The sequence below is a fragment of the Artemia franciscana genome, chromosome 1, assembly GCF_032884065.1.
Source record: "Artemia franciscana chromosome 1, ASM3288406v1, whole genome shotgun sequence".
NCBI classification, from domain to species: domain Eukaryota; kingdom Metazoa; phylum Arthropoda; class Branchiopoda; order Anostraca; family Artemiidae; genus Artemia; species Artemia franciscana.
This window is the reverse complement of record NC_088863.1, coordinates 547,727-567,998: the sequence shown is the minus strand read 5'-3', so window position 1 is coordinate 567,998 and position 20,272 is coordinate 547,727.

Genomic DNA, 20,272 nt, shown 5'->3' with positions numbered 1-20,272 from the left:
AAGATATGCTGAAATTGATGCTGTTAGGTTCATTAAGATCACTACTGTTTTTAGGGTCGTTTTCACAAAAGAAAGGCAATGGGTTAATGCACGAGTCGTAAGGAAAGGCCTTGACTTTGCGCAATCATTTAGCTATTATTAATTCGACGTTAAAAATCTGATGAAATGTGGCACGTCCATAAAATAAAACAGTGTTTAAAGTTCATTAGCTGCATAGCGGTATTTTCAAATACAGTTTTTATTTGATTAGTAAATATATTTGAAATATATTGTAAGATACTGTTAGCGAATAAATGGCGAAGTGTCAGGCCTTTATTTTACTGATGTGATTGGGACACAGAACTGTTACAACTATATATCGTACGTAAAAGGTTTTTTGTGAGCAAATCCATGTGGTTTTGAATAACATTAGCTACAGTTTTAGTATGGAAATAATTGAATTATTTAATCTTTTCAGAAGACAATATCCCACCATTGTATAACCAAACATTATATTGTTCATCAATGTTACTTTTTTTATTCTATTTTTACACAACAATGAACATCCCCTTTTATATCTGTTATTTACCCTTTTGATTCAATTCTTTTTACATCGCTCTTTGAATCTGCCCAAAAATGCAAAAAAATTCCTTATGAAAGTAAAAAAAACTGGCAAAAATTTCCAGAATTTATTTAGAGAAATATTTAAAATCCTTTTCAAATTGTTTACGAAAAGCTTTAAATTTGATGACAATACCAAATATATGGATATCATTGAAAAAGTATTGCCAATGTTTCCAAAGAGTTCGTGGTAATGAGCTTTAAGTAAGGAGCGATGCGGTTCAGTATTAACCGAAACTCTTAATAATCAGAATCTTTATAACAATAGATCCATAAAAATAATCGAATTCTGACATTTTTTCAAAATATATAAAATTATTCAAATTTGGTGTTACCCATCAGAAGTTACGAATCTGAAAAAATTTGTCCAACTTTTGGAAAAGGGAGGAAACACCCCCAGAGAGATAGTGCTTTCTTAGTAAAGAGTCGCGTGGGCAAAAAGTATCATTTGTATCTTTTCTTTCTTATTTTTTAGACAGGATAGTTCGCAGAGAAGGAGTTGTCTTAGAAGCTTCGAAATTGGCACATTCGATTTGAAATTCCAATGACTAGTGCCTTCTGCAATAATCAAAAGTGATTTTAAGACGGCCATCCCCCTCCCACGCCCATCATTTCTCTAAACACATCCAATCAAAATTTTGAGGTCCAGAAATTGTGTTTTGAGGATGACAACCCACCTTTCCCCCCTCCACAGCCCCCAAGGCAAGGGTTGTAAGTTATGCCCGGGGGTATATAAGACTTTTATAGAAAGAGTGATCGTTTATAACTCTTGGGTAAGTGGTAATCAGGAGTCCTAGTGCCCTTTTTAAGGGTCAAAGTGTTCGGAGGGTAGCTACCCCCCCACATGTCGTATTTTCTCAAAATACACCTGATAAAAATTTTGAGATAGGCATTTATTAAAAACAGTTCTAAGGTCATAGGCAGTGCAGTTGCGCTGTCTAAGTAAAGAGTGCTGTGGGCAAAATGTATTTTTTTTAGAATAGGGCATTTTGTACAGAAGGAGTTGTCGTAGAAACTTCGAAAGGGGCTCATTCGATAGAAAATTGTAAATTCTATTGCCCTTTCTAATAGTTCAAAGTAACTGGAGGGCATCCAGCCCCCCCCCCCCCCACGCCGATCATTTCCCCAAATATATCCAATCAAATTTTGCAATAGCCATTCTGTTTAAAGTAGTTGAAAGGTTCAATAATTATGTCTTTGAAGATTAACCCCCCTAGAGCCCGTAGGCAAAGGTTGTAAGTTATGCCTCGGGAAATATAATTTTTTTTATGGAAAGGCTGGTCGTATAGACTTCAAAGGGGGATTTAGATTGGAAATTGAACGTTTTAGTTCGCTTTTTAATTGTAGAAAGTGATTGGAGGGCCCCCTCGCCCATAATTTTCACAAAACATCCAATTCAAATTTTGAGATAGCCATTTTGTTAAACATATTTGAAAGGTCCATTAATCATGTCTTTGGGGATGACACCGCCTCTACATGGCGCTCAGAACAACGGTTATAAGTTATATTAGTTGCCCATTGTTAACATTTAGGGTTTTCATGGAAAGGGCGATCGTATAAATTTCGGATGTTGCTAATTCAGTTGGAAATCAGAAGCCCCAGTGTCCTCTTTAAGAGTTAAAAGTGATAAGAAGGCAACTAGCCCCACCCTACTTCTTCTTTTCCCCAAATGCATCTGATAGAAATTTTGAAATGACTCTTTTGTTCAAAGTAGTCTAAAGAACATATGAAAAGGCCTTCGGGGCTGAAATATTCGCCCAGGACCTGGGGACAAGGGTTGTAAGTCATGCCCGAAGGCATATAAGGTTTTATGGAATGGGAGATCGCATAAACTTTGGATAGGGGTCATTTGATTGGAAATTTGAAGTTAAAGTGTTCTTTTTAAGAGTCAAAAGGGAATTGAGGACAACCAGCCCCCCTACTCCCATGACCGTCATTTTCCAAAACAGAAATCCAATCAAAATTTTGAGACGTCTATTTTCTTTAACATTGTTGACAGATCCTGTAATTATGCCTCTAGGGACGTCAGCCCCCAGAGCAAGGGTCGTAAGCTACGCAATTCGTTCACTGTTTACATATGATATATATTATTGAGAAATGTATACAGGTTTGATCTTTATTTTCCAAAAAGACAAAGGGCATTCAGGCGAGCCTTTCAGAGATTAAATAAAAAAAACAAGTTTTTTTAAATGAAAGTAAGGAGCGACATTAAAACTTAAAACGAACAGAAATTACTCCGTATATGAAAGGGGCTTTTCTTCCTCGACACCCCGCTCCTTGCGCTAAAGTTTTTTATTGTTTTAAAAAGTAGAGTTGCGAGAAAGAATCAAACTTTAGCGCAAGGAGCGGGGTGTCGAGGAAGAAAAGCCCCTTTCATATACGGAGTAATTTCTGTTCGTTTTAAGTTTTAATGTCGCTCCTTACTTTCATTTAAAAAAACTTGTTTTTTTTATTTAATTTCTGAAAGTTTTTTAATTAATGCATGTCTGATTTTGGCTCTCCGTACATAAATTATTAAAATGAAATTTGCATATTAATTCTTTTTTTGGCTAAATGGCTTTCTCTTAGTTTTGATCAGACGATTTTGAGAAATAAGGGGTGGGGAAGGAGGTCTTGTTGCCCTCCAATTTTTCGGTTACTTAAAAAGGCACCTAGATCTTTTATTCTTAACGAAGGTTTTTATTAGTAAAAAAAAATACGTAACTTAAGAATTAACTTACGTAACAAACTTTTATATTCTTATATTTTTGATTATATATATGAGGGGGCTGGTCCCCTCGTTAATACCTCGCTCTTCACACTAAATCTTGTTTTATCCCAATTCTTTAAGAATGACCCCTGAATCAGAAAGGCCGTAGAATAAATAGTTGAAATTATCTAAAAAAATTTTAGCATAAAGAGTGAAGTGTTTATCTCCTCCTAAATACCTCGCTCTTTATGCTAAAGTATTTTTAGAACCCCTCATATGCGTAATAATCTCTGTTCCTTTTTAAGTTTTAATGCTTCTCCTTACTTTCGATTGAAAAAACTTTTTCATGTTTATATTTTCATTGTTTTTTTTTTTATAGTAATGCTAGAAAGTCCTGCGCCCTTTTCATTGGATTTCTCTTCCCCCATGAAATATTCCTCCAAGGAAAGATCCTCCCATATAGCCCCCTCCCCTGAACCCCACACCCAAACCAAAAAAATACCCCTGATAACGTCGGTACACTTCCCAGTAACCATTACTGTATGTAAACATTGGTCAAAGTTTGTAACTTGCAGCCCCTCCTCCAGGGACTGTGGGGGGTAAGTCATCCCCAAAGACATAGTTATTATGGTTTTCGACTATGCGGAACAAAATGGCTATCTCAAAATTTTGATCCGTTGACTTTGGGAAAAAAATTAGCGTGGGAGGGGGCTTAGGTGCCCTCCAATTTTTTTGGTCACTTAAAAAGGGCACTAGAACTTTTCATTTCCGTTAGAATGAGCCCTCTTGCAACACTCTAGGACCACTTGGTCGATACGATGACCCCTGGGAAAAAAAAAAAAAAAAAAAAAACAAATAAACACGCACCCGTGATTTGTCTTCTGGCAAAAAATACGAAATTCCACATTTTTGTAGATTGGACCTTGAAATTTTTTCTATAGGGTTCTCTGATACGCTGAATGCGATGGTGTAATTTTCGTTAAGATCCTATGACTTTTAGGGGGTTTTACCCCCTATTTTCCAAAATAAGGCAAATTTTCTCAGGCTCGTAACTTTTGATGACAAAGACTAAATTTGATGAAACTTATATATTTGAAATCAGCATAAAAATTCGATTCTTTTGATATATCTTTTAGCATCGAAATTCCGTTTTTTAGAGTTTCGTTTACTATTGAGCCGGGTCGCTCCTTACTACAGTTCGTTACCACGAACTGTTTGATGGTTGAGAGGAGTATTGAACTAAATCAGAACTCGTTATGTGTAGGCCTATACAGGGTGCCAAAAAGGTGTAACTCAGGAATGGCTGAGTAAATTAATTTGGAACTTTCAGAAAATGATCAGGGAGATGATCAATTGACCAAAAAGGTAATATTTGTACGCTACTACTGCTACTACTACCACCACTACTAATGCTTCCGCTAGTACTATTACTACTACCACAGTACTATATTTAAAATATTGACGGGTAACTTGAACTAAATCAAAAGACACTATGTGCATGCACATTTCCAAAAGAGCGTATCTCAAAAAAAGATTTGAGTATTAAGTTGGAACTTTCAGAAAATGCTTAAAGAGGAAAATCAATTGACAAAAACGCAATAGGTGCATGCTCCTACTAAAGCTACTACCGTTTCATCATTAACTACTACTACTGCTGCTGCTACTTCAACTATTACCTTTATTGAAAATGATTGTAAGGCTAAGAGCATTAAGATAAAAATCACAAAAGTATATCAATATACAGGTTATCAAAAAGATATATCAGCCATGTCATAGCAACGTATTAAGTTAAAACCTTCAGGAATTGATGAGAAGGATGTTCAAATCATCAAAAGGCAATAAATATGCTGTTAATACTACCATTACAGTTACTGAAACTAATGACGTTAAGGGTATTAGGGACAAACTCTTAGGAAACGTTTAGGAGTAGTTCCAGTTAAACGACAAAAACTATATGCATGCAAGTTTTCAAAAGGGCATATAAACAATATCAGTGGCAGTGTCGCTCAATAATAGCTAGAAATATCCATTATACCTTTAAAGGAGCTAATTTGATTCAAGATTCAAAGTTTTAGTGGATTTTTCAAGAGTAAAAAGATATTGGAGAGTAAGCAGCCCTCCTCCCAAGCCCATTTATTTTCCAAAAACATCCAATCAAACATCAATCATCCAATATTAACCTAGTCATTTTGTTCAACATGGTAGAACAGTCCAGCAGCTATCTCTCAACAGATGTTGGGTATGTCAATTGAACCCCCACAATTATGCAATTGGTCTATTATACTTTAAAACTAAATCAAAGGGCACTGTTTGTATGGTTGCCAACAAAAAATATAAGCAATATATCGAGAACGAATGGGGGCATTAATTCGAATCTTTTGAGACTACTACTATTACTAATTCTGCTCTTTTTTAAACAAATCAAAGGAGTGTAAATGGATCCAGGTTATCAAATAGCATAAACTTAGATTCAGCAATACTATTGTGTCAGGATCATAATTGTTGAAAAGTTTTTCAAACATACAAATAGCAAGCCAAACTATGGATTCTTACAGAAAAAAAAACAAACGGAAAGAAATAAAATAATATTTTTTTCTATTAAAAAGGCTATGTCAATAAAAACGAATGGAAACTAATTTAAAAAACTTTTTTCCACTAACAAGTTTTACAAAGAAAAGTAAAGAGCTCCAGTAAGCCAAAAATGAGCAGGAATAGAGTCAAATATTATTTCAAGCATAAAACTTCCACAAATCACCATCAATAAATAAATGAAACTTAAAAGAAAGGAAATTACAATAAATAACCGACTGAAACTCAAAACGAGCAAAAATTAACATGAGCATGACTGACAACTCCCTTGTTTCTCAAGACAAGAACGTAATTTGCACTTAACATAAAACAAAATACATTTAAAATGCTTTCACTTTTTTAATTTAATAAATAAAAAATTATTAAAACTTTAAGGAATATATATTAGTATATGTACATTAAACTGACAATCCACGGTCATTTGTTGGTGTTTTTTTTTTGTCATTAAAGTGCAAATTATGTTCTGGTCTTGAGAAGGCATGGGGGCTGTCAGCCCTTTTCAGGTTAATTTTTTTTCGTTTTGAGTTTGACTCGGTTATCTATTTTAACTTCTGTTTGTTTTGAGTTTGGTTTATTTATTGATATAGCGTAAAGATTTACGCTTGGAAAGTTATTTGACTTAATTTCTGTTCATTTTGGCTTAGTGGACCTCTTTACTTTCTTTGAAAAACTAGTTTGGGGGAAAAAGTTTTTTTTAACAAATTTGAATAAAAGACGGACAGCAAAGCACTTCTCTAAAACACGTATTAACACGGGAAGACCAGAAATCGGACTATAATTTCCTAAACTGTTAGTCTCACCACCCTTTTGAACAGGAGTCACACGAGCTACTTTAAAACATGATTGAAAGAAACCCTCTTTAAATAATTACTTAATTAATTAGGTACAAATTATTTTATAACTAATTAATTAGGTACATTTAATCGAACAGTTCGTGGTAACGAACTGTAGTAAGGAGCGACTGTATAAGTTTCATCAAGTTTAGTCTTACCCATCAAAAGTTACGAGCCTGAGAAAATTTGCCTTATTTTAGAAAATAGGGGGAAACACCCCCTAAAAATCATAGAATCTTAACGAAAATTACACCATCAGATTCAGCGTATCAGAGAACCCCACTGTAGAAGTTTCAAGCTCCTATCTACACAAATGTGGAATTTTGTAATTTTTGCCAGAAGGCAGATCACGGATGCGTGTTTTTTTTTTTTTTTTTTTTTTTTTTCAGGGGTGTTCGTATCGACCCACTTGTCCTAGAATGTTGCGAGAGGGCTCATTCTAACGGAAATGAAAAGTTCCAGTGCCCTTTTAAAGTGACCAAAAAATTGGAGGGCATCTAGGCCCCCTCCCACGCCAATTATTTTCCCAAAGTCAACTGATCAAAATTCTGAGATAGCCATTTTATTCAGCGTAGGTGAAAAACCTTATAACTATGTCTTTGGAGACGACTTACTCCCCCAGAGTCCCCGTAGGAGGGACCCCGTGGGAGCTACAAGTTACAAACTTTGACCAGTGCTTACATATAGTAATGGTTATTGGGAAGTGTACAGGCGTTTTCAGGAGGATTTTTTGGTTGGGGGAGGGGTTGAGAAGAGGGGGATATTCTGGGGGATCTTTCCATCGAGAAATTTGTCATGGGGGAAGAAAACTTCCATGAAGGGAGTGCAGGATTTACTAGCATTGCTTAAAAAAAAACAATGAAAAAATAAATATGAAAAAGTATTTTCAGCTGGAAGTAGGCAGCAGCATTAAAACTTAAAACAAACAGAAATTATTACCCACATGAGGGGCTCAATTCCTCCTAATACCTCGCTCTTTACGCTAAAGTATTTTTAGTAATGTCAACTATTTATTCTATGGCTTTTGTGATTCAGGGTTTATTCTTAATGAATTGGGACAAAATTATATCTTTTACTAATAAAAAGATTCGTAAAAAATTAAAAGTTCTAGTTGCCTTTTTGATTAACCAAAAAATTGGAGGGCAACTAGGGTTCCTCCCCCGCTCTTTCTTTTATCAAAATCATTCGATCAAAATTATAAGAAAGCCATTTAGCCAAAAAAAAAAAAAAAAAAAAAAATATGCAAATTTCGTTTAGTTATTCCTCTGCGGAGAGCCAAAATCAAAACATGCATTGATTCAAAAACGTTCAGAAATTAAACAAAAAAAAACAAGTTTTTTCAACTGAAAGTAAGGAGCGACATTAAAATTTAAAACGAACAGAAATTACTTCGTATATGAAAGGGGTTGCTTCCTCATCAACGCCCCGCTCTTTACGCTAAAGTTTTTTACTGTTTTAAAAAGAAGAGTTGAGAGAAAGAGTCAAACTTTAGTGTAAACAACGGGGCGTTGATGAGGAAGCAGCCCTTTCATATACAAAGTAATTTCTGTTCGTTTTAAATTTTAATGTCGCTCCTTACTTTCAGTTGAAAAAACTTGTTTTTTTAATTTAATTTTTACGTACAAAGGAGACTTCTAGATTAGTGGCAGAATAAATTTAAGCATTCTTAATGAATTGACACAGCTACCAGAGGCGGAACTTTTCATTTCATAGATGACCTGCTTCATCCCACTCAATGATAGAGGCTACTAAATTCATTGACATTTCAGATTCAAAATCACCAAGGAAATCGAAAATGCATGGAACGTGTAACATCTGGCAGATTACTTGAGTAATTAAATAATAAAAAAAAGTCTTTTTAACTGAAAGTAAGGAGTAGCTTTAAAACTAAAAACAAACAGAAATTATGACGTATATGAGCTTAATACCTCGTTCTTCATGCGAAAGTTTTTCGGCACTTTAAAAAAGTTACTTATAGTTCTAGTTAAATTTTAGTTCTGTGTTCTAGGATCATTTTTAAAGAATTAGGACAAATTTAAACTTTGAAACGAAAAAACTAATTATTTAAGCTTCTCAGAAGACAATATCCCACAATAACGTGTCCAAACATTATATTGCTCATCTATGCTACCTTTTCTATTCTATTTTTACACAACAATGAACGTCCTAAACAGAGTTAACTTCTGACCGTGAAGCACAGCTTAGATGCCAATATATTGGTATCTAAGATGTGCCATGAAGGCATGGAAGTGGCTGGTATATAATCGCTCGTTCTTCCCGAAAGTCTTTTGACACTTCGCTGTGGCTTGTTTCTACCCAAGAAATTTCATTGAATACGATACTGCTGCCAAGAGAAAAATAGCAGATGGTTTTAAAGCTTAACACGTTGCGGAAGCTACTGGAATATATCGTTGGCATAAGCACCAATTTTAACAGGCATCCACCAACTGGAAATAAAGCACGTCTTGGCATTGGAAGATTAAGCTTCAAAACGACTTGTTTTCCATTATTTTCTCTTTTCCATGATTTTCGACACTCAATCAATTTGTATGTTTCGTTTCTATCCAAAGAAATAAATAACAGAAAAAAGAAAAATTATGCAGCATACCCAGAGGAAAATAGAAATAATTAATTAATTTGAAAGTTTCTTGAGTCTGCTACTAGGATTTCGATGATGAAGGTTTTTATTTATTATTGGGAATAGCGTACAGCATAACGCTTGCTGCTTAGCAAACAAAAGGAAAGAAATATGATTAGAATGTCACAATAATAGTTTTTTTTTTCCTTTTTTTTCCGTAGCCTACATGGATGTAAGGCCAATTTGACCGCAATATTGTATTTTCAAGTGAATAATGAATAAATTTCCTATTACACTTTTTAAAAGTGTCTTTTCGTCCTAGATTGTTCTATTATGTTTGCGATATTGAGGTAAAAATTTACTATTTATAGTTGCAATTAGGGATGTTCTTTGTTTGCTTCATCTTATCTATGCTCTCTCTTCCTTTTGTCTCTCCCGTATGCTATGAAAGGATTTTTTTTATAGTAGTATTTTGTCTCCCGTTCTCAATGATATACATGAACTTGGAATTTTTTAAAAATTTAATCAAAATATTTGTGTACCTTTAGGAAGTGAAATGGACCCAGAACTAGTGGCATGGTTGCAATGGTCCTGTGCAGTAAGCGAACAAAACATAAGCTAAGCATTGTTCTTTTCAGAATAGCGAAGTTAAGTTTTAGTTTCTTTTTCTCGCTTCAGTAAGTAGTTAGACAATTGATAAGTGTATTTTATCTTAGTGATTGTTATTACCTGTGCCAAAATGGAATCACCGTAAGATAGTGTTTGCTACTTATAGCTATTAAATAAAAAAAAAACAAGTTTTTTTAACTGAAAGTAAGGAGCGACATTACAACTTAAAACGAACAGAAATTACTTCGTATATGAAAGGGGCTGCTTCCTCACCAACGCCCCACTCTTTACGCTAAAGTTTGACTCTTTCTCTCAACTCTTCTTTTTATAACAGTAAAAAAAACTTTAGCGTAAAGAGCGGGGCGTTGATGAGGAAGCAGCCCCTTTCAAATCCGAAGTAATTTCTGTTCGTTTTAAGTTTTAATGTCGCTCCTTACTTTCAGTTAAAAAACTTGTTTATTTTATATTTAATTTCTGAACGTTTTTTAATCAATACATGTTTTGATTTTGGCTCTCCGCAGAGGAATAGTTAAAACGAAATTTGCATATTATTATTTATTTTTTTTGGCTAAATGGCTTTCTCGTAGTTTTGATCGAATGCTTTTGAGAAAAAAGGAGCGGGGGTGGAGGCCTAGTTGTCCTCTGACTTTTTGGCTACTTGAAAAGGCAACTAGAACTTTTAATTTTTTACGAATGTTTTTATTAGTAAAGGATATACATGACTTATAAATTAGCTTACGTAACGAACTTTTGTATTCTCATGTTTTTATTACATATATGAGGGGGTTCACCCCCCCCCCCGTCATTACCTCGCTCTTTACACTAAGGCTTAAATTGTGTCCCAATTCATTAAGTATGACCCCTGAATCACAAAAGCCGTAGAATAAATAGTTGAAATTACTAAAAATACTTTTGTGTAAAGAGCGAGGTATTAGGAGGAGGTGATCCCCTCATATGCTTAACAATTTCTGTTTGTGTTAAGTTTTAATGCTGCTCCTTACTTCCGGTTGAAAAAACTTTTTCATATTTGTTTTTTCATTGTCTTTTTTTAAATAATGCTAGAAAACCCTGCACTCCCTTCATGGAAATTTTCTTCTCCCATGAAAAATTCCTCGATGGAAAGTTCCTCCAATGTATCCCCCTCTTCTCAAAACCTCCCCCCCCCCCAACCAAAAAATTCCCCTGAAAACGTCTGTACACTTCCCAATAACCATTATTATATGTAAGCACTTGTAAAAAACTTGTCAAAAATTGTCAAAACTTGTACAAACTTCTCAAAGTTTGTAACTTGTAGTCCCTCCCACGGGGACTGTGGGGGAGTAAGTCGTCCCCAAAGACACAGTTATAAGGTTTTTCGACTACGTTGAATAAAATGTTTATCTCAGAATTTTGATCCGTTGACTTTGGGAAAATAATTAGCGTGGGAGGGGGCCTAGGTGCCCTCAAATTTTTCCGGTCACTTAAAAAGGGCACATGAACTTTCCATTTCAATTAGAATGAGCCCTCTCGCAACAATCTAGGACCACTGGGTCGATACGATCACCCCTGGAAAAAAAAAACAACAAAAAAACAAACAAATAAACACTGCCCGTGATCTGCCTTCTGGCAAAAAAATACAAAATTCCATATTTTTGTAGATAGGAGCTTGAAACTTCTACAATAGGTTTCTCTGATGCGCTGAATCTGATGTTGTGATTTTCGCTAAGATTCTATTACTTTTAGGTGGTGTTTCCCCCTATTTTCTAAAATATGGCAAATTTTCTCAGGCTCGTAATTTTTGATGGGTAAGACTAAACTTGATGAAACTTATATATTTATAATCAGCATTAAAATACAATTCTTTTGATATAGCTGTTGGTATTAAAATTCCATTTTTTAGAGTTTTGGTTACTATTGAGCCGGGTCGCTCCTTACTACAGTTCGTTACCACGAACTGTTTGATAGTTATAGATAATATACTTGAATCCTCATCAGAACTTCTGGAATTAAAGGGATTAGAGCAGTGGTTTCCAGCCTGTGGGGCGTGCCCCCCCCCAGGGGGTGCGATACTGTTGCAAGGGGGCATGCAGCTGTTTCCAAAATATCATTTTCGAATACAAACCAAAGAAGTCGAATAGGTGTAAAAAAAAATGAAACAGCAGTATAAGTTATCCCCACGTTTTGGCTACGAGTAAAGGACGATTTTGCCTACTATGACAAACAAAGCTTTAGAAATTTTATTACCATTTTTAACATCTTACCTATGTGAAACTGGTTTTTCTAAAGTAGCTGTCCTAAAAACAAAGTATCGATCTTGCTTAATGAAAATAAAAAAAAAAAACTAGTTTTTTTAACTGAAAGTAAGGAGCGACATTAAAACTTAAAACGAACAGAAATTACTCCGTATATGAAATGGGTCGTCCCCTCCGCAATCCCTCGCTCTTTACGCTAAAGCTTTTAATTGTTTTAAAAAGTAGAATTGTGGCAAAGAGTCAAACTTTAGCGTAAAGAGCGAGGGATTGCGGAGAGGGCAACCCATTTCATATACGGAGTAATTTCTGTTCGTTTTAAGTTTTAATGTCGCTCCTTACTTTCAGTTAAAAAAACTGTTTTTTTTATTTAATTTCTGAACGTTTTTTAATTAATGCATGTTTGATTTTGGCTCTCCGCACATAAATTGTTGAAATAAAATTTGTATATTAATGTTTTTTTGGCTAAATGGCTTTCTCTCCAATTTTTCGGTTACTTAAAAAGGCTACTGGAACTTTTAATTTATAACGAACGTTTTTATTAGTAAAAAATATGCGTAACTTAAGAATTAACTTACATAACAAACTTTTATATTCCTTATATTTTTATTATGTGTACGAGGGGGTTTTTACCCTCATTAATACCTCGCTCTTTACACTAAATCGTAAGTTTTGTCCCAATTCTTTAAGAATGACCCCTGAATCAAAAAGGCCGTAGAATAAATAGTTGAAATTACTAAAAATACTTTAGCATAAAGAGCGAGGTATTTATCTCCTCCTAAATACCTCGCTCTTTATGCTAAAGTATTTTTAGAACTCCTCATATGCGTAATAATCTCTGTTCGTTTTAAATTTAAATGCTATTCCTTACTTTCAATTGAAAAAACGTTTTCATGTTTATTTTTTCATTGTTTTTTTATAGTAATGCTAGAAAATCCTGCGCCCTTTTCATTGAATTTTTCTTCCCCCTTGACATATTCCTCCAAGCAAATATCCTTCCACATAGCCCCCTCCCATCAACCCCACCCCCCAAACCAAAAAAAAATCCCCCTGAAAACGTCTGTACACTTCCCAATAACCATTACTATATGTAAACACTGGTCAAAGTTTGTAACTTGCAGCCCCTCCCCCAGGGATTGTGGGGGAGTAAGTCATTCCCAAAGACATACTTATTATGATTTTCGACTATGTGGAACAAAATGGCTATCTCAAAATTTTAATCCGTTGACTTTTGGAAATAAATTAGTGTGGGAGGGGGCCTAGGGGCCCTCCGATTTTTTTGATCACTTAAAAAGGGCACTAGAACTTTTCATTTTCGTAAGAATGAGCCCTCTTGCGACACTCTAGGTCTAATTGGTCGATACGAAGACCCCTGGGAAAAAAAACAAAAAAAACAAACAAACAAATAAACGCAGACCCATGATTTGTCTTCTGGCAAAAAATACGAAATTCCACCTTTTTTTAGATAGGAGCTGGAAATTTTTGCTATAGGGTTCTCTGATACGCCGAATCCGATGGTGTGATTTTCGTTAAGATTCCATGACTCTTAAGGGATGTTTCTCCCTATTTTCCAAAATAAGGCAAATTTTCTCAGGCTCGTAACTTCTGATGACAAAGACTAAATTAATTGAAATATATATATTTAGAATCAGCGTGAAAATTCAATTCTTTTGATGTATTTTTTAGCATCAAATTCCGTTTTTTAGAATTTCGTTTACTATTGAGCCGGGTCGCTCCTTACTACAGGTCGTTACCACGAACTGTTTGATTGAAAAGGAACTGGGAACCGCAATTCCTTCAATGATACCACGGTTTGAGAAAAATTTGTGCTGACAAACAAGCTCAACCGTCGCATTAAATTATTTTTAAAGAGGGTGCCGGTACAAAAAGGCTGGAAATTACTGGATTAGAGAGTAAAAAATAGATTTTGCATATAGATATAATGATGGTTCGAGTAGAAGTTTGGACCTGGTGTGCGGTATTCACTTGCAGTTTGAAGATTCGAAGTATATTTTGCCATGTGAGATTGTTTTGATATGTTGTGAACCAGGCAATTTTTTCGATATTTTTCGTCTGAATTGTCAAGGGCTAACTTTGAGTTACAGCTTTGTAGAAGATTTAGCTAATATTTACGTTTTTTCAGGTGACGACTTTATCTGAGACATGACTTAATAATCATACATTCAGAAATACTTGCTCGAGAGTGATATACTTTTTGCAAGAAAATAGGCAAATTTGCGTCAAAATGGTGGCCTTGTCTTATATATTAGGTTCGTGGGTATAGGCGTTTACCCACCCAGAAAATACCTCCTAGAAAGTACTCCCCATAGAAAATATCTCCTCAAAAACTCCCCCTCCCCACCGAAAAATACCCTCCGTGGAAAACACTCCGCTGTGGAAAACACTCCCCCGTGGAAAACACTCCTCCGTGGAAAATGCTCTCCACCTAGAAAATATTTCCTCAGAAAATCCTCCACCAGAAGATACCCCCAATAAAAAACAAACACACAAATAACCCCCCCCCCCTCCCCTTAAAAAAACATCGTCACTGGAATGTCTCGAATCACTTTCAACTTATAAAAAAAAGACTAGAAACCTCAGTTTCTGATGTAATGAGCACCCTCCAAAGTTTCTGTGACCAAGATGTGGAGGTGGGGATGAGGAATGGACATTTTAATTTTACATATAGAGAGAATGTTTACGATGGATTTGTCCAGGGAAAATTTTAGGTGGGGTTCAAATTTTCTGGTAAGATTTTTCCATGGAAAAATGTGGTTTATGTCCACAAAGATACTGCAAGGACATCTCCCTTCTTACTGCTGATAAGTGTTTCTGGTGTTTATTTTAACTCGTTAAACATAACCTGAATAAACTTGATTACTACTAGGAAAAATAATAGTCTCCTCTCCCTGCTCAGCACCAATAATAAATGCATAGACTGAATGTATACGTTAGAACTAAGAAGAATTAGACAACAAGCCCCAAAACTCATTTAGTTTTCAGCTGAAGGCTCAGTGAAGCATAAAAAATTAGCAAATACTATCTGTAAGCGATGGACAAATTGCAAAACTTAAAAAGGCACTTAAACTTCTAGGACGGGGTTCTCCAGCTCTCATTGAGTATTCACATAAACACAGAATTAGTTCTAAGGGAGAGACGAGAGTATGGTGGGGGTATAAATTGATTTATAGTCTCCAGGGGCAAAACCCCGACTTTTTGAGGTTTTTTTTCCTAAGATAGGGGATAAAAAAAACTTTGAAAAAGTATTCAAATGAAAATTAACATTAATTTGCTTATGATTTGTGGGGAAATTTCTGGTCTTTGCTGCTATCACGAAAGTAAAGAGCAATGTTAAACCATTTATTCCGTATATGAGCGGTACTGCTCCTTCCTCATCCACACTTCTGCCTCATGGTTGCAGGAACTTCAGAGGGTGCTCATTAGACCATAAATTAAGAGTTGTAGTCCTTGTTTATAAGTCAAAAAGTGATTGGAGACAAACCAGTCACGGGAAGGGGTACTTTTAAAGGGAAGGGGGAATGGTAAACACTGGCTCCCAAAATAATACGCCATTGGGTTGGGCACAAGCCTTCATGTGCTTTCTCACACCCTTTCCTGTTTATCTTTCCCAGATTTCTCCAAGTAACCATTTAGAGCTGGATCAACTCTGGGTGGGTTTGCAGAGTCAAGCCACTGATCCCCGTTTCAAACCAAATAAGTAATGACACCTGGACTCGAACCCCTGTCCCCACGGACAATGGATTTCAAGTCTAGCGCGCTTACTTCTCGGCAAGGGACGGCTCAAGTCCAAGTCCCGGAAATTTTTAATGAGTTAAAATTTAAATTTGTTTATTGAGTTTAAGTATATTACTTTATAGACATAACTGTTTGTAGTTTCCTACCATGCTCATTTTTCCTGTTTCATTATCATTTGACATCAAACATCAAACATTTGGACATCACTTAAAAAGCAGGCTTTTTAAGCAAAGTTTGTCCAGAAAGTTCTACTGCATAAACTAATTTCAGGCCAAGTTTGGAGATGACTTCACTAAGGTGCTAAACATGGCGAAACACTCAGGTGAAACTACAACTTTTGTTTACCACTTTCCTCAAAGCTTTCAAGAATGTGGTGAAAGAGTGTAAGTGAAATTCCCAGGGTACTTTATATATTTACATTTGAGATTAACTATAAAATGTCCGTCTCCTTATTTCCACTGCGTTCTTTAAAATATGAAAGAAAGCGTGCCTGGAAAGCATTTGTTTAAAAATACTTAATTTGTTTTTGTTTTTCTCTCTTCTTTTTCGAATTTCCTCTAATTTTTGATAATTGACCTGACTCAATTAAAACCCTAAGCCATTTACATGTTTTGAAGAATAATGGGAACCGCTCTAATTTATTGAAAGATAGATATTCCAGTTGACATTTTAAACCAGCCAAGATCTAATTGTAACATCCTGATTTCTTAGAACCGCTTAAGGCACGTGATCTTATATCATAGCCAAATTTCAAGCTGATTTCTATTACCTTTTCACTATCTTAATTGATGATTGTTGAATTTCATTTATCGTTAAGAATGCGACGGAAGCTTGTAAAGATTATTTCTTATCACTTTTTCCTGGTTTGTCTGCAGTGGAAAAATCTTATCTTTAAATTGTTATGAGTAATTATGAGCTTTCAGGAATTGTAAATAATGGCTCATCAATGAAGTTAATAAACCTGTTTTTTTTTTAATATAAATAATCTTTTCATGAGCGCTTGAAAGTCAAGGTAAGAACACACACACACAAAAAACTGTATAAGATGAGCAAGAGAATTTGTGTTCCTATCTTAGGCATGACAATACTTCAGTCTGGATTGGTATCCGTCCTACTTCGGGGAGAGGAAAGATTGAGGGTTACTTACGTGTTATACTGACCACACCAAAGAAGTGAAGTTAGGTTATACCTAATGAAATATATCAAAATATGATGAAAGTATAATACTTTAATAACAAAATAATGGAAAATACAACAGAGAATTATGAAAAGCAAGACACCCAGAATATGAAATATATTAATTACCTAGCCTACCCACTTCTATTTATTAAATATTTAATTAAAATATACCTGCAAAGTAATTTCCCTCGCTCAGGCTAAATTGATTATCTCCGAGTGGACACAGAAAACCCGTTTCATTAAAGATCACGACAAAGTGTGGTCGCTATAACACATAAGTACCAATTGGGGGCTAAAGGATGGCAGTTTTCTCATATACAAGATAATCTCTTGCTGTTTTCAGTTTTTTTAGCCCTCTTTACTTTCATTTAAATAACTTGTTCGTTTGTGTGTAATTTTGTTCGTTCCTTATATTTAGGGATTTAGCCTTCAAAATAAAACATTTCGTAAAAAAAAAGCAAATAAATGTGGATTGTTAGTTTAATCGACATATACTGATATTTATTTCTTAAAGTCCTGATAATTTTTTATTTATGGAAGTAAGAAAGGTGAAAATATTTCAAACGTATTTGTTTTCAATAAAGCGTAAATTGTGTTCTTTTCTTGAGAAGGCATAGGGGCTACAGCCCTACTCACGTTAATTTTTGCTCGTTTTGAGTTTGACTCGGCTATTTATTGTAGCTTCTGTTCGTTTTGAGTTTCATTTATTTACTGATAGTGATTTGTGGTATTTTTACGCTTGGAGGATTATTTGACTTTATTTTTGCTCATTTTTGGACATTGAAACTTTTTACTTTTCTTTGAAAAACTTGTTTTGTCGAAAAAGTTTTTTAAATTAGTTTCTATTCTTTCTTTATTGGCATTGTCTTTTTCATAAAAAATATGTTTTATATCTTTTCAGCTTTTTTCTATAAGAGTCCATAGTATGGGTTGTATTTGTATGTTGCAAAAACTTTTTCAACAATTTTTAATCTTGACGCAAACAGTATTTTTTAATTGAATTTTATAGCTTCTGAAGTTGACCTGAAAAATCAGACTTAAAATCATTCCCAAAAAAGATTTGATCTATGCTCTTTGACAACCTGTAAGTTGTAAGAGCAGAAGTAGTAATAGAAGAATCTTCAAAGGTTTCAACTTAATGCCCTCTGTCGTTCTTGATATATTGCTGAGGTGTCTTATTGAAAACTATAAGCACAATACCTTCGGATTTATCTTAAAGTAAAATTTAGTTTTAAAGCATAATGCCCCAATTGCATATTTGTGGGGAGTTAACATGCCTAATATCCCCAAAGATATAGTTATTGTACCGTTCTACTATGCTGAACAAAATGGTTATTTCAAAATTTTGACTGGATGCGTTTGGAAAATGAATGGTTTTGAGAGAAGGCTACTTGTCCTCCAATCTCTTGTTACTCTTAAAAAGGGCACCAGAATTTTGAATTAAAGTAACTACTTTAAAAGCTTCAATGATATTTCTAGCTATTATATAGTTGTGGTGCCTATGATAATGCATATATACCCCTTTTGAAAACTTGCATGCACACAGTTTTTTCCTTTAATTGAAAGTCCTAAATGTTCCCTAAAAGTTTCATGTTAATACCTTTAGCGTCATTAGTTACATTAACTGTAGTGGTAGTATTAAAACTACACATACAGTGGCTTCTGGCTAGTTGAAAATCGCGCACAATTTACTCTTAAAGGTCAAAATTAATAATATGAGTTGTTTTTCAGATATTGCTTTGTCACCTTTTTGAAAGCCCACATGCTCATTGTTTGTTTTGATTTAGTTCAACATTTAGTTCAATTATTCATTAGAAACTTCACCTTAATACCCTGAACTTGCGCAATAGCAATAATTGTAGCAGTATGCGCATACACCTTTGATTTTTTCAGCATCCCCTTCAACATATGGTGAAACTTTCCGCTTAATGCATACCATCTACCATTCCTGAAGCATTTCTGATGCATTCGTTTGATAACCTGTGTGTGTATAGTGTGTTTCGATTTAATTCCATGCAGGCTCAATATACCCCAAATTTTTTGCCTTAGCATCCTTATCATTAATGGCAGTAGTAGTTGTAGTAGCTGTAGAATTAATCGTAGTAGCCTAAACTTCAGTGGTAGAAGTAGTAATAATAGTAACAGCAGCAGTTTTATGCGTAAAAGCAGTATCATTAGGATGGAAATATTTTCTTTTGGTTAGTTCAACATTCCTTACAACAAGCCGTGTTAGTTTCAACTTCATACAACAAATTGTTCAAGGATATTGCTGTTACATCCTTTTGTCAGTCTGCACGCAAAGTGCGTGCTCTGATTTAGTTCATCTTCCCCCTCATAATTTCTTGAAAATTTCACCTTCACGCCCTTAGGCATAGTTGCAATAGTAGTCACAGCAGTAATACCGATACTAATAGTAACAGTATTGAATAGGGTAGTACTACTAGCAGCATAAGTATTACTAGCAGCATTAAACTTTTGGTCAGTTGAACATCCCTGCCCATTAAGTCCTGGAAGTCCCAACTTAATGCAATTGGCTATTGGTGTGACATTGTTGATATGTCCTTTTGATAACCTTTATGTTCATATACTTCTTGAAATTTTCATCTCAATGCTCTTAGCTCTACAAGGAGTTTGTATAGAAGTAGTAGTAAGAGTAATAGTAGTAGTAGTAAATGTAGTAGTAACAGTAGTTTTGGTAGTAGTGTGCACATATTGCCTTTTGGTGAGATGATTTTCCGCTTTAAGCATTCTCTGAAAGTTTCAACAAATCAGTTCTTGAGATGTGCTATTTTGACCATCTGCTTGCACACAGCGTGTTTTGACTTAGTTCAAATTTCCCCTTAACATTGTAAATAGAGTAGTGCGGTAGTAGTGGTAGCAGTTGTAGCAGTATTGGTAGCTTGTAGATTACCATTATGATCATCTCCCTTATCATTCTCTGGAATTTCCTTATCATTCTTATCATACTCCCCTCAACATTCTCTGGAAGGCTCACCTGAATACCCTTTGTTTTCTTGGAAAGTAAAGCTCAACCATGCATACCTTTCTCAATAACATATACTTTGTGTAAACAATGAGCAAATTGCCTAACTTACAGCCCTTGTCCTGAAAACTGTGGGGAGGTTGACATGCCCAAAGACATAATTGCCAGACCTTTCAGCAATGTAGAACAAAACAGCTCTTTTGAAATTCTGATCGGATATGATTTGGG